The sequence below is a fragment of the Miniopterus natalensis genome, chromosome 5 (assembly GCF_054644295.1).
Source record: "Miniopterus natalensis isolate mMinNat1 chromosome 5, mMinNat1.hap1, whole genome shotgun sequence".
NCBI lineage: Eukaryota > Metazoa > Chordata > Mammalia > Chiroptera > Miniopteridae > Miniopterus > Miniopterus natalensis.
The window spans coordinates 68,077,206-68,091,189 of NC_142085.1; the positions used below are offsets into that span (position 1 = coordinate 68,077,206).

The following is a 13,984-nucleotide window of genomic DNA, read 5'->3' on the forward strand; positions in this document are numbered from 1 at the left end:
CGTTCAGCATTCTGCCTTTTCCTCCTTTCACTCAAAGTTGTGTATTGAATAGCAGCTGTATGCCAGGGACTGTGCTAGATGCTCGAAGTGAAATTACAAGGAAGATATACAAATATGTGTGAGATTCATTTGAGGGTTCAGAATGTCATGGGAGAGTGGGCTGGAAACACATAATGGCAAAGCAGATGGGCGGGTATAGTGCTCTAAGACAGAGGAGTTAAATTGTTATCACCTCTTGTTGGCCAAGTAGAATTTTTCCATTAAGGAGCAGCATCTAAGGCACAAAAGCAAGAAATAGCCTGATGTGACCAGATAATAATGAGGCACGTATAACAAGAGCAAATTCAGGAGCAATAGTGCCTTATAAAATAGGCTGGAGTCGGATTCTGAAGGCCTTTGAAACCATGTTAACCAAATTGTGGGAGAACTGGCACTGGAGAGAGTTTTAAAAAGAGACCAAAAGGAACAACAGACCAGTCCTCTGCACTACAGGGAGGTAATAACTTGACAGGAAGGTGAAAAACAACAGGAAACAAACAAAAAAACGTGACCTTTGCAAAAATACATTCTAGACGTTATTGACACTTGAACTAAATGAGATAGAGGAAGGAGTAACGCATTTGAGAGATAATGTAAGAGGTGAATTTTCAAAATTTTACTAAAGCAGATGGAATTGAATGAGTTAAGGTCTTACACCAAAAGTCCTGAAGGAATTAAGTACCTCTGAGGTTTACCCTCATCAGATTAAAGCTGTTCTATTTCCAAAAGTGTCATCTTTCACTCAACTATTTTCAGAGGGCCCATCATCTTCATCATTTTAGGGGTTATTATATCACAGTTCTTTACATTTTCTAAGTACTTATATATCATTTGTTCCTCACACCTACCCCACATAGTGAGAATCACAGGAATCACCCATTCTAGTTAATAAATGTGGCAACGGAAACACAGAAAGGACTTCGCTTAAGGTCACATTGCTGATAAGTAATATAACCAAGTCTAAAATGTACATTTTCTGATACTCATTTCAGACTTTTGACATTTAATGTTACACATATTTTTTAAGCACACATTTTTTAAAAATGAGTTCTTAAGAGTAACCACCCCAAGGAGAGACAAAGACAAATGGTTTAGCAGAGAATCAGACTCAGATCTTTCTCATTCGGAATCTGTTAGAGAATGATAGGGGAAGACTTCATGGAGACAGTCACCTTAGACAAGTATCTTGAAGGATGTATATAGGCAAAGAGTAATTTTCAAAATATTTAACAGCTAGTACAGTAAATATGTTGAGTCCGTGTACAAACAAAAAAATGTTAAATATATTAACACACATAAAGAATACAGCTGCTTACCATGTGTTGTAAGTGGCAATGAAAATCATCTATTATATCATTCAGTGATCTCTGAAATATTTGCTGGTTTTTAGAAATGACCAGTATTAGTTTTTGTTAGGGCAGATTAATACACCCTCACCCAGACCTACTCATATGCAGGGAATGGTGCCCAAGAGACATTTTGTGCTGAGCTCCTCAAGGCCTCTGCATCTAAAAAGTACCAACAGAGTTTGTAGGGCCCCAAAATGTGCGTGATTAAGGGTGGCCAAGGTGTCATGGAGAAGAAAGAATTCTCCTTCCTATTTGCCCCAACCCCTAGCACAGCAGAGACAAATCTGCCAATTTTTAAATTCTTCAGATTTCCTTAAATATTTTTAATCCCCAATATTTTTGATCACCTCCTGACCACTACCCCCTTTCCTAAAATTTCCCTGGAGATAAGGGACAAGCTTATATACAATCAGTGATCACACATATTCCTCTTGCTACCCCAATATGGTCTTCAGGCACACAGGAAGATTATTCACTTTGCTTAGAAAAAAAACCAAAAACATGGGTTATCAAAAACTATCCCTTTAAGACACTTAAAAATTTTTTATTTGGCTTTTTTATCCTCAAGATCATCTTATTTGATTCTTAAATACTCAACTGAGCAATAATTATTCATTTCCATGAAGACTGATCAAGACAGAGTTCATTCCTTTAGGGATTGTCATGATTTCTTTAAATTTCATCTCATTTGCTTAAGTTTTTTCTAGCACTTTCTCTCCCCATTAATTGTACTACACATGTCATCTCTGCCCCTGCCACACCCTCTTAAATTAGAAGTTTCATCACGTATCCGATGGCCCTTCATTTGGGGGGAATTCCATTGAAAACAAAGTTCAACAGATTACAAAAAAGCCACAGCCATTCAAAACTCAAAAGGAAATGAGACTTCTGAGACTGTAGTGCCACTTCAAAAGCCCCAAGATTGGGCCCTGATGAGCCAGGGTTATATGTCATTATTTTAAAAGACGACTACATTCCCAACTCCACAAGATAAAGCATCATTTACTCGTGCAATAGAAGACAGTTTTTGGAAGAGAAGGTTATTTTGCCATCATTAAACTTTCACAATCACCCAAAGGCCCTTCTCCTCCCCTTTCTGTCCCTCTCCCTGACCACCTCTTATTTTCCAGCCTCAAAAACATTGTGCTAGGCCACTGATTTTCAGCGTTGGGCTGGGAGCTAGACTCTGGTCCAAACTCCCAACCTCTGTGAAGCTTTTAGTGCCTTTGAATCCCCAAAACTGCTCTAAAATTACAATTTCTTCTCAAAATAGGAGAAAAGAGTAGAATCCTCTGTAACCTCTCTTGCAAACTGGACTTTCTAAGCTCTCTTCTTAAGCAATCTTAGAACAATCAATTTATTCATCTTTGGTTTGGTCCCAAAGATGATCTTCTAGAGCATGACAAGTCAAAATTATTTCCCTGAGACCACAATGTAGCTCTCTGGAGTGGGCTGTAGCCACTTGAAGCGATATTGGAACAGAAATGGCTAATTGCCTAAGGACTCCACAGTAATAATGGGAGTCATTTAGACAAGTTGTTTGAAATACTGTGTAATCACAGCATGCTGGCATATGTGGAAATAGCATCCAAAGCATCTCTCTGTATGTCTGTCCTTCCCCAACTCCTTCTCAAATAAAAGGACAAATATGAGACCAAGAAAAAAGAGCAATAGTCATCCTTTCATTTAATTTCTTCAACAGATATCTTTTGATTAGCTAGTGTGTGAAGGCTCTTGCCAAAGAGAAAGGCAAAGCTACCACAGTCTTTAGAGCAATGGTATCAGTGCTGACCAGATATGTGGGCCTCATATGCTTCTGAGATTCTCTGTGCACAAAATGAATCAGTAACCTACTTCAGGAAGCCCCAGTCTTATCCACCCCACTCCACTCGAAAATAACCTGTCCTGTGAATTGTATTTTCTCTTTTAATATTTTTATAGGAAATCAAAATTAAGTTTGACTTTCTATAAAGAAAAGTTTATCATAGATGCAGTTATTACTACTATATTGTTCTTCTTAATATTACACAAAATAAAAACATGGTTCAGTATCACCTGACAAATTGCAAAAGGGCCTGGAATATACATGAAAATTCAGTAGATAATATATTATGATATACTTAGGGACCCAATCAAAACAATGGAAGGAAATGAACTAGTTAGCAAAGAAAGAGGAGGAAAATTGGGCTTCTAATGACAATGTCAGTTGAGAAAACCCACCTATAAAAAGTTGAGTACCCAAAGAATAAAAGTAAGTCTTTATTTCTTCTGCATTGATCGGGTGCTTACTAGAGGAACATATGCTATTTATCCCACAACATTTTGAAAGTTTTCAAAGAACAAAAATAGAGAAGGTGCATGGCATGACATACAGAAATAATGTTTGATAAAAAAAAGTTAAAAGTCATATAACCTAGCAAAGTCTCTTTATTTTAAGGGTTCAAATTTCTGAAGAACTCTTGTATATACGATGAATCTCCTTTCATACTTATTGAAAATTAAATTGAAAAACAGGCTCTTGGTCCTTTAATTGACATTTTTCAATCCACCAGGAAAATAGAACTTTTCCATCTGTGGTGGGAAGGGACTTATAAATAAATATGTGCATATATATTTATATATACATACACAAACATACATACACATTTGTTGCACATGTGTCTGTTCTCCCAACTCTCCTCCTCCACTCCAACATGCACCAATACAATAATAGAGGAAGCACAGTGAAAAGCTGTAAAACGAGAAACAATAAAATCTTACTAATCTTGCTTAATTATAGGGTTGATATTTCTAGATTATTAAACTTTCAACTGCCAAAAAAATTGAAGTAATTAAGTCAGTTGTATTCCATTCAAGTATATGTAACCACTATTAATGAAGTACTATAATTACAAGAAGCTCTCTTGCTGGTTATGGAAATGCATGGGGAAAGTATTTCTAACTAAGAACAGATATTTGCACCAACAAATAAGGTGGAAGAAAAAGTATTTTAAAGTTTGCATTATCTTCTAGAAGATCTCATTTATATTATGAATAAAAGTTATTTTTTACAAATTATAATATAGTAGAGGCTAAGTGAGGTATTTTATGTTTTCCAAACTAGTTAAGAAATCAAAAGTTTGAGATGGAGTTTGAACACGCACACAAAAAGAAAGAAAATACTGAAACAAAGTGAAAAAAATTGAGAATGCAATAAAGGCGCATAAAAATGTTAACTTTACATAGGCAATCAATAAATATTAAATTATAGCTATAAAAGTGTGTGACATCTTTACTAAAAATATCATGGCATAGCGCAACGCTAAGTAAGAGATTTGGTATTTGTTTTTCTCCTTGTGATGTAATTCCTGATTAGAGTTACATTCCCCCCCCCCCCCCCCAGAACAGTAAAAAGCTTCAAAGAAAAGAAAGAGTAGGCTCTGGTAGAATAAGAATTAGACAGCAGAGGCAGCTAGAGTATAAAATGATGAAAGAGACTAGAATAATATCAACATTTCTTGTATAATCAATCACTGCAAATGTGTCAGCAAGTATGAGGCCACCCCCTCCTGTCAATACAACTGAGAAGACAATTTGGGTAAGGGAGGGAGTACAGCACAGTCAAACGTGGCTATCAACACTTCTTTTTCTGTCTCAGAAGAACAAAATTCTGAGACAAGTTCTTGGAGCAAATGGAAATTTATCCAAATGAAAATCAAATGATAAATGCCAAGAGAATATTCTTTCTTTGGAATTCTTTCAGTTCTTCAATTTAACCAGCTGGAATGAATTTTCAAGTAGCATTCTGTTCAGTCTTTTGAAATGAAGGGCTTTCCTGTTAATTGAAAAGCTATATTTCATCAAAGATGAAGACAGTGCCCTTGGCTTAGTGATTCTCTTTTTCTTGGGGAAAAAAACAACGGCAGGAGGGGGAGGCACTTGGTGGATATTTACCATAAACAGATTCCAGAACATGTATTTCAAATGCGAGCCTACACATCTAACTAAAGAAAAACAGGGAAAATTCAAATACCAGTGTTATTCTAAGCTCTGCATAAAAGACTATTACTGCGCTGTCTGGTGAGAGGAAAACATTCAAACAATATTATTAACTTTCAGAATCAAATATTCATACAAGTGAGGTTTCTGGGTTTTCTAAGGTAAATGGATTCGGTAAGTCAACAAATTTAAGCATCCTTTATTGTGTTACTTTAATATGTGTTATTAGGGCTGAGGTAATGATTGCTAACTCAGGTTTAGAGTAAGAAAATAAAAATTCACCTGGAAGCAAATATTTTTAAGACTCAGATTTTCATCTATACTTTAGGCAATACTTTCAATTTCTTTGTTGATTAGTGATATGTTAAATAAAGATATATTAAATAAAGCTACATTTAAATTTTAAGTTGACACAAAATTAGGCAAACTAACTTATTACAAAGAATGCTAAGTTTTTGGTTTTTTGCTTTAATTCTTTTTTAAAGCTTTAAAAAAATATTATAATGAAATAGTAAACATATAATTTTTCCAAACTTCTTAAAGAAATCACTGACAATTGTGTATTCTGCTTTAAAATAATTTTATAGCAAACCTATCTGTGATACTACTTGCATACTTTAAGTTTGCCAATATGTGTATGATAGGAATTTTCAAAGAGGCTATTTCACTGGTTTTTATTAATATCTATATGACTGAAATAGATTTTTAAAAGATGATGTGAAAGAAATATTTAACATAAACATTTCATAGACTCACACCTATTCTCCACCTTGAGATATAAGGTAACAGCCAGCATGAGTCAGGAGTGGGCAGTGATGAGTGAGGCGAGGTAGAGTATGGGTTTCAAAAAGATAAACACATCACTTTGTTTTTTATATAATCATTAATTCTTTGAGAAAACTGGTCTAAACTCAAAATTTCAGGGAGGACACTTGACAGTGCTACTAGGCAAGCTTCCATGGCTTTTGAAGTAGAGGAGCCAGCCACACAACTGTCTAACATGAAGATAAACAGTATCACATAAGTCTCCTCGTTAGAAGTTCATAAGCAGCATATCATATAATCAAGATACATACAGAGCCATTTTTTTTTTCTTAAGGGAGCAATAATATTCATTGTACAAACTAGTCGTGAATTTTATGGCAAGAGAAATGAACAAAATTTGACTGGATTTAATAGGTGAAATTTATCAACACACCCTTTGACAGGAAGTAAAGCTCAGAATATGCCCAGGCTTATCCGATAGATACAATTGTCTAAGGCCCAAGATCTGGTTCAAAACACATTATGCAAACATGCTTAGGTCCAGAAAGTTTCAACACGTAAGTTAATGTTTGCGATTGGATTCCTGAGAGTTTTGTAATCTAGTCTAATGTGGTGGATAGAATTTCAAAGTCAAGTTAAGAGATTTTTCGCTGAAAAAAGAAACACTGAAATGACTAATTTTAAATGAACTTTTAATCAAAAGGTGGTTGATTCAAGATAAATAAGCCCACATAAAGAAATACTAAACTTTTTTTTTCATAGCACATGCTGGCTCAGTTGACAGTTAATATTTTTTAAACAGAGCTAACTAAGGATACTAAACTTAAGATTGTTATGTAATATAAATTGTAATGCTGTATGTTTTTAAAATATTATAAAATGAAATACAGGATAGCCTTTATTTTTGTAATGAGTAAATTGTACATATTGCAAATAGTAAAAAATCTTTGGGTACTTTTCCTTTTCTCACTTTTAACTAATCTTTTAATACTGATTTACAGCAGGAAGAGATTCCAGGATGCAATACTCAGTACCTTTAATGGTTTCTTTTCAACTCTAGTTAATGTCCTTTTTGAAATCAAGGGGTCCAGGCTGGAGTTCTGGGCAACAGATGCAATGAGGTAGAATGGAGTTACCTCGGTTGATAGGGCTGTGGAAACTCTGTCAGGACAGCTGACTTAGTTTTAGCTCCTAAGTCTCCACTGGGTAACAAAATTATTAAAACAACGGAGGACAAAAAATCTGAAAAGACCTATTGATATAATTGATTCATAAGGAATGTATTTGATTCAGCATAAGCAGTTCATTATCTTAATCCAGATTATGGAAGTATAGATTTTTTTTTAAATGTGATTATTGATATTTAGGATGTTTCTTATAAAAAAAATTGATAGGACTACATTTAAACCTCAGTGGGATTTTAAATTTTAAATTCATATAGTTTTTCTTTTTCCTTTTTGGTATTAAGTATGACAAAATATAAAAGTCTCTGATCATTTTATTAGGATTTCAAAATGTAATAGTGCTAATCTAAATGTAAAATAAAGTTTCTAAATTAGATATACCATATAAATAATTTCAATTTATATATATTGTATCTTACCTCTACGTGCTTGGGAGAGGGGTACAAATATGCCTGTGGCAATAAAAAAGGAGAGCGGAGAACGAGGTAACTGAATGGTGCTGCCTTTAGGTTCTGATGAGCAACTTGCTGCTCAGAAAATCCAAATTTCAAGAGGTTAAGTGTGTTCTAAACCTTAATTTTTATAAAACCCATTACTTAATAAGTTCACACCTGGACACTTTTTTCCCCTTTCAGTAGCTTAAGTGTGAAATAAAACAAGCATATCATGTCACATTGTGCTCTCTTGAGACAACGTGGAGGCAAAAGAGGACAGGGGTTAAGAGCCCTCGTTTTTTTCATCTGTTAACTGTGGTTATAATAGAGAATGCTCTTGCTTAGAAATATGCCTGGCACATATAAGTGCTCATTAAATTTTTGGTATCGTTACTCTTTCCATTTTTTAAAAATATATCTTTATTGATTTCAGAGAGAGGAAGGGAGGGAGAGAGAGGGAGTGAGAGAGAAACATCAATGATGAGAGAGTCATCATTGATCGGCTGCCTCCTGCACGCCCCCTGCTGGGGATCAAGCCCAAGACCCGGGCATGTGCCCTGACTGGGAATCCAACCCCAATCTCCTGGATCCTAGGGCGATGCTCAACTGCTGAGCCAGCGCCGGCCAGGCACTCTTACTATTTTTCAAAGCAGATCACCATGTCTTCTTCATCTTGATCATTGCAACAGGTTACTAATTGGAAATTTGTGGGGCAAAGACAAGAGAATCATACATAAGCTAGTGTAGGAAAAGATTTAGGTTAGAGCAAGGGATAGAGAATGCATTCCAGGTAAATACATCAAATATGTGAGATCAATAAATACTGTGGCTGTGGTGAGTGGAGTGCAGGGGACACTAGGAAAAGAAGTGTGAAGCTGTAGAAATGGATGTCACAGAGGGCGAGGACCCTGAGTGCATGTTAAGAAGCTTGAGTTAATCCTCTCACCTCCTAAAATTTACCCTCTGTGTCCTACCATCAGGACAGACTTATTTCAGAATTCCCAAAAGAATGTGACACAAATAGAATGCATCTCTTAAATGGGCACTTTTCAATTGGTGGCAAACTGCTATTTCCATCTTAATATGTTTTAATGATCAGAGCTATCTTTGCAAAAATAGGTTCAAGGTAATTTCCCAAATTAACAGCATCCAATAGAGTGTGTAATGACATGTCAAGTTATTTCTCTGTGAATAATTAATCAGAAGTATCTTGAAAGTTAAACAGAAATGCAATTGAATTCACATATGAAAATTATGGAGTAGATAATTCAGGTAGCTTTACATTTCTATTTGGAGAAATTAAGTGCATATTTTTAAAGTTATCTATTATTTCACTTTCACCATGTTGTTATAATTTCTAGGTTAAAATAATAGCAAGAAAATAAGTATTTCTATTTTATTAAAACAAACACTCAAACAAAAGACAAGGGGTTTGAATACATTTCTCAAATCAATTCCACTTGGTAATAATGTAGCTGAGAAGGAATTTAGCCTTGCTGACTTTCAGCTTTGTTCTTCACTCCTGTCAGGATGTTCTGTGCTTAACGCACAAGTCAAAGGCCTTTAAACGCATATCTACATATTAGCTCATATTTGCTGAAGAAGTTATACTGTAGCAATTCCCCTGAGCTTGCAAATTTCCCCTGGTGATATCTTAACTAAAAAAAAACAAAAGTTGGAATTTTCATCTTCTATACATAAAAATCAGGTCCAATTCTAGATTCAAAAATCATCACATTAACTGCATTTTCACACCATTTGTGCCTTTTTGAAGGTATAAAGCCACAGGTTTTCAACTGAATTTCATTCCATACCCAAGAAAAAGAAGACCTAGCAAAATTTTTAATTTTAATGGGATAATTATTTAATTGGTTTTAGTTGTAGATTCAGTGATATTTAGTCCTCAGATAGAGTGTGGGATGCATTTTTAGCTTTTTGAGAAAAAAAAATGTGTCTTGGAAGTGGAGCTACTTAAAGCTCAATGGCTCCTCTTAGTGGTGTCTTTTAAGAATTTCACTAAGCGGCAGTTTTTCTAAAGACCTACACACAGACATTTCTAAATATCAAAAAAATCATGCACTGATATTTATATTTTGAGTAATTCTTAATAACAAGATTCTATTTGTAATTATAGGGGAGCAACTTTTTTATTCATAACCTCATTACATTTAAAAGGGTATTGAGCATTTTCTGTAGTCACTATTTTCATTTGGAACTTAAATATGTAATATATAACCTAGGAAAAATAATTCAGGATCTTTTCCTTCTCTTTTTGTTCCCTTTACATGTTTATGCTTTTTAGTTCATATTTCTATTTGAAGAGGTTTTCAAAGGACAATCGTCAACTGATTTTTATTTTGTATCTAGGTGTTTCTTTTAAATGTACCTAATCAGAAAACTTGCCTTAAAAATTAGTAGCAACAGTGAGTCAAAAATATTTGCTATCCATTTGGAAAACATATAAGAAATTAAATGAGAAACTATATGATGTGAAATAAACTTTGAGAGTATATGTTTAAGAAAATTGGATCTTCTGGGAGTGCACATCGGAATAAACTAGGGGTGAAGTTATTAACTACAGGTTCCTGAGCCCATCATAAGAACTATTGAATTATAATCTCCAGGGGCAGGGCCTAGAACTCTGCATTTTTAAAGTCATCTATGCTTGGAAGCCTAGTCTGCTGAAGGCCCTAGGAAGTGCTTACATAATGGTTCTTTTTATATTAATGGAAAATAATTTCAGAGTCTCAGAAATGTCAACCATCTATTCAATTATGTGATAGTACTGATTACTGGTTTGCAACAAATTCTTAAATAATATTTGGCTATAGGGTCTGAACAGAGATTTTTAGCTACTATTAAAAGCTGAGGTTCAAAAATAAATTCCATCACCTCCTACACTCCCTCTATGGATTCTTATCACTTATAGAAGTGTTTCTGAAATAGGAAATAAAATTATAGGTCAAAACATCTTATTGGCCTTTCTAAACTTGTCACAGAAACACCCAAACTTTGCCCTGCTCTCAGATTCTGATACTTGCCCTTCTCCAGTTTTTAGTGCCACTGGTCCTCAGAAAAACTCCCAATATGGCAATCAAGTCCTGTATATCGTTCCAGCTTCTCTGCGTAATATGCTATATATAGACCATGATCAAACCAAGGAAGGCTGCTCTCAGTTTTCCAGATTCACCATGTCCTTGCAAGCCTTCGTGCCACTGACATATTGTTCACTGTCCACACACCCTTCTTTCCTCAGCAGCCTGGTAAACTCTCACTCATTCTTTAAGGCTCAGCTCAAACATCGCCCCATCTGGGGAGTCCTTCTCCATCTCCATTTGCAGAGTTCAGTGCTCCCCTTTCTGTACTCCCAATGGAATTCTGTGTATACCTCTATTTTAGTATTAGCTTGTGACTGTAATTGATGTGTCTGTCTCCATATCTCACTTGTATCCCCAGGTTTTAGCACAATTTTTGGCATGGAGTTGAGGTTTAATACATGTTTGCGTAATGAGTTAATAACATTAGCTTTCATTTTTCCCATGATTAATGTGTTCCAGACACTATGCTAAGTGCTTTGCAAGCATCTTGTGTAATCCTTACAAAGTTTAACAAGTAGTAATGATTATCTACATTTTAAATATCAGACAATTAATTCTGAGAGATATCAACAATGTGACAAAAGTTACACAACAGGTAGTGGCACACCTAGAATTTAAACACCATGATATTCTGACTCTGAAGACGGTTGTCTTAAACAGGACACCACAGTGCTTCCCTGTAAGAGCTCAAACTGTACTTGATTGCTAGTGGCAATTTCCCTTTTGATGGTTTCTATCCAAATACCACCCTTTAAGCTGGAACATTAAGGGAAGATGAACATTCTTTTAATCATAGGCATGATCTACAGCTCAATTCTTGGGGATGTGTGCACACGCATACACCCACAATCAGTGAATGACAATACAAAAACATATATGTAAGATCATGATAACTGAAATGCTTAGTTTGCAAAATTTCAAAAAAAAAGTATAAAAATAACTATTGACCACATCAATGAAAAGTCACCAGAATAGAAAAAGAGGGCCTCTCTAATGAAAACCTTGCAAAATTTCCCAAATTGCACATGATTTTTAATGGACTACAGCCACTCTTCTGCATTTCTATTTTATTTCTTGAACAAGAGGAAAATATATTATTTATGCAAAAGGGTAGTTAGCGTTTCCAACCACTAACACATGGCCTGTAAAAAATAATAATCCCATTTTCTATTGTGCAATAGCCCTCTGTTGGGCAACAACAATGTACAATGTGCTAGTTTCCTGTTACTTTACAAGAGCCTCCCCTCTCACTCACCGCCCAGACTAAATAGCTATTCCTTGGATAATAAAACTATAATACTGAGTTTCAAGCTACTTCCAAAAATGTTTCTGCCTGTCTTAAGAAATAATCATATCAGTTTGCTAATAAGCAGAAATGCACTGTAAGTTGAGTATGTTGTCACATGTGGCTAAAAAACATATAAATCAATCTGTGACCAGGAAAGAAACAATGTATTTCTTATGTGTTCAAAACATTATGGTTGGGATCACAGCTGTAAGATGTTGGACCATGATCAAGAGAACAATGTCAAACACTGAACTTTTGGATGATTTCCATAAAAGTAACATTTTGTTTGGGGTCAGTAGTTTTTATGAAACTTTGGAGTGATTTTCACTGACAATTTTTTTAGAGTTGATCTTGAACACCTCCAAAATGTTCCTCAAAAATGGAAATATTATGTAATCCAACCTCTGCAGCCATGTCCTTCTGAAAACCAAGCACATACCATGAAAATCAGTATTTCTCTCTTTCAGTTTGGGAGGCTTTATGAAAATTAAATTATGCTACAGGTAAACTTCACTAAGGTAAATTTACACTTCAGTTTTCTCCATTTAGTTACCAAGTGCAGGTCAACACTTCAAATGTGTAGTAATTAAAGGCAGGATGGGGCGGGGCGGGGGCAGACAAGACAAAGCAAAACATGGATTTCTTCCACAAGAATCTTATCACTCCAGCAGTCTTCTTTTCAGTGAGAAGAAAAATAGGATTGGTAAATCAGTACAACTAGTTTGGTCCTGGGCCTAATAGTCAACTCCAGTGTTTTTTGTTCGTCTTTATATATCCAAAACAATTTGATATTTGCTTCAGAAGTTTGAACTCTCATTTTTGTTAATTGTCCTTTTACAGTCCAGAATTTGGAGGTGTGTTATGTTGAGCCTAAAAGGCAGGTTTTCATAAAGTAACTGAAAGCTTTTGTAAATATAGTCTCAGACAAAGCTAGTCGTGGCATAAAATCATTAATCCAAGGAGACTGTATTGGCCGAGTACACGTATGCACTATTAATAATATTACTCCCTGGGATTCTGAAACCAGAGCTCAAGGAAAGAAAAGCCAAACCACTGAATTCAATATTTGCAGCCTATTTCAGGACATGAAAATATTTTGGTTCTTTCATGCAAATAATTTCCCCAAAATACCTTTGTCCAAAGTTACTTTTTGTAGACAGAGACTAATATCAAATTTTACATGGCTCAGTAGGGGGGAAAATGAATTATCAGAATTTGTTCCATATCAAGAAATAGTTGGCTCCTAGTTTTCATCTACTATGATATTGAATTAATTAGTAATTTCTCATTGGGTTATATGTATTAATGGATGTTACTAAAACCATGCTCTCAGAAATTATTTTACACTGTTGACTGTATATGTAAACTGTTTACATGACAGTAAAATATCCAGTTAATTCACTATTTAGAAATAAATGAAAACAATCCATCCCATTTGATGCCAGGCTCAGACACGTTAATCCAATTACTCTCTTCTAAAATTCTCAGCCATTCTCCAATACCAACAGAATGAAACTCAGTTGTTTACCCTGGCTACAGTCTACCTCGCAATATGCTTTTCCACATCAAAACCTTTAAAGTTGTGTTGGTTCCACTTTGTAAAATGCCTCATAGTGTGAACCTGACTTAAAATCTATGCCTCAAACACAGCTTAATGTCAGAGGTCTCCATGGAAGTCAGTATATATACAGTAACTATCTGCTTATTTGACTGATAGCAAGACACAAAGTTCCTGCCCTTGTAGCTTATACTCTAGGGTTATTGATATTATAGTCACCACTGCCTCTGCATGCAGAGAAATTGCAATGGAAATTAACATCAACATATAAGTATTTGTGTTAAAGTTCGT

At 35.0% G+C, this 13,984-nt stretch overlaps 1 protein-coding gene across 1 annotated transcript in view; it reads left to right on the plus strand.

The window, feature by feature from the left end:
- Nucleotides 1–13,984, plus strand: part of RSPO3 (R-spondin 3) — a 75,011-nt gene that overhangs the window by 59,286 nt on the left and 1,741 nt on the right. The window lies entirely within an intron of this gene.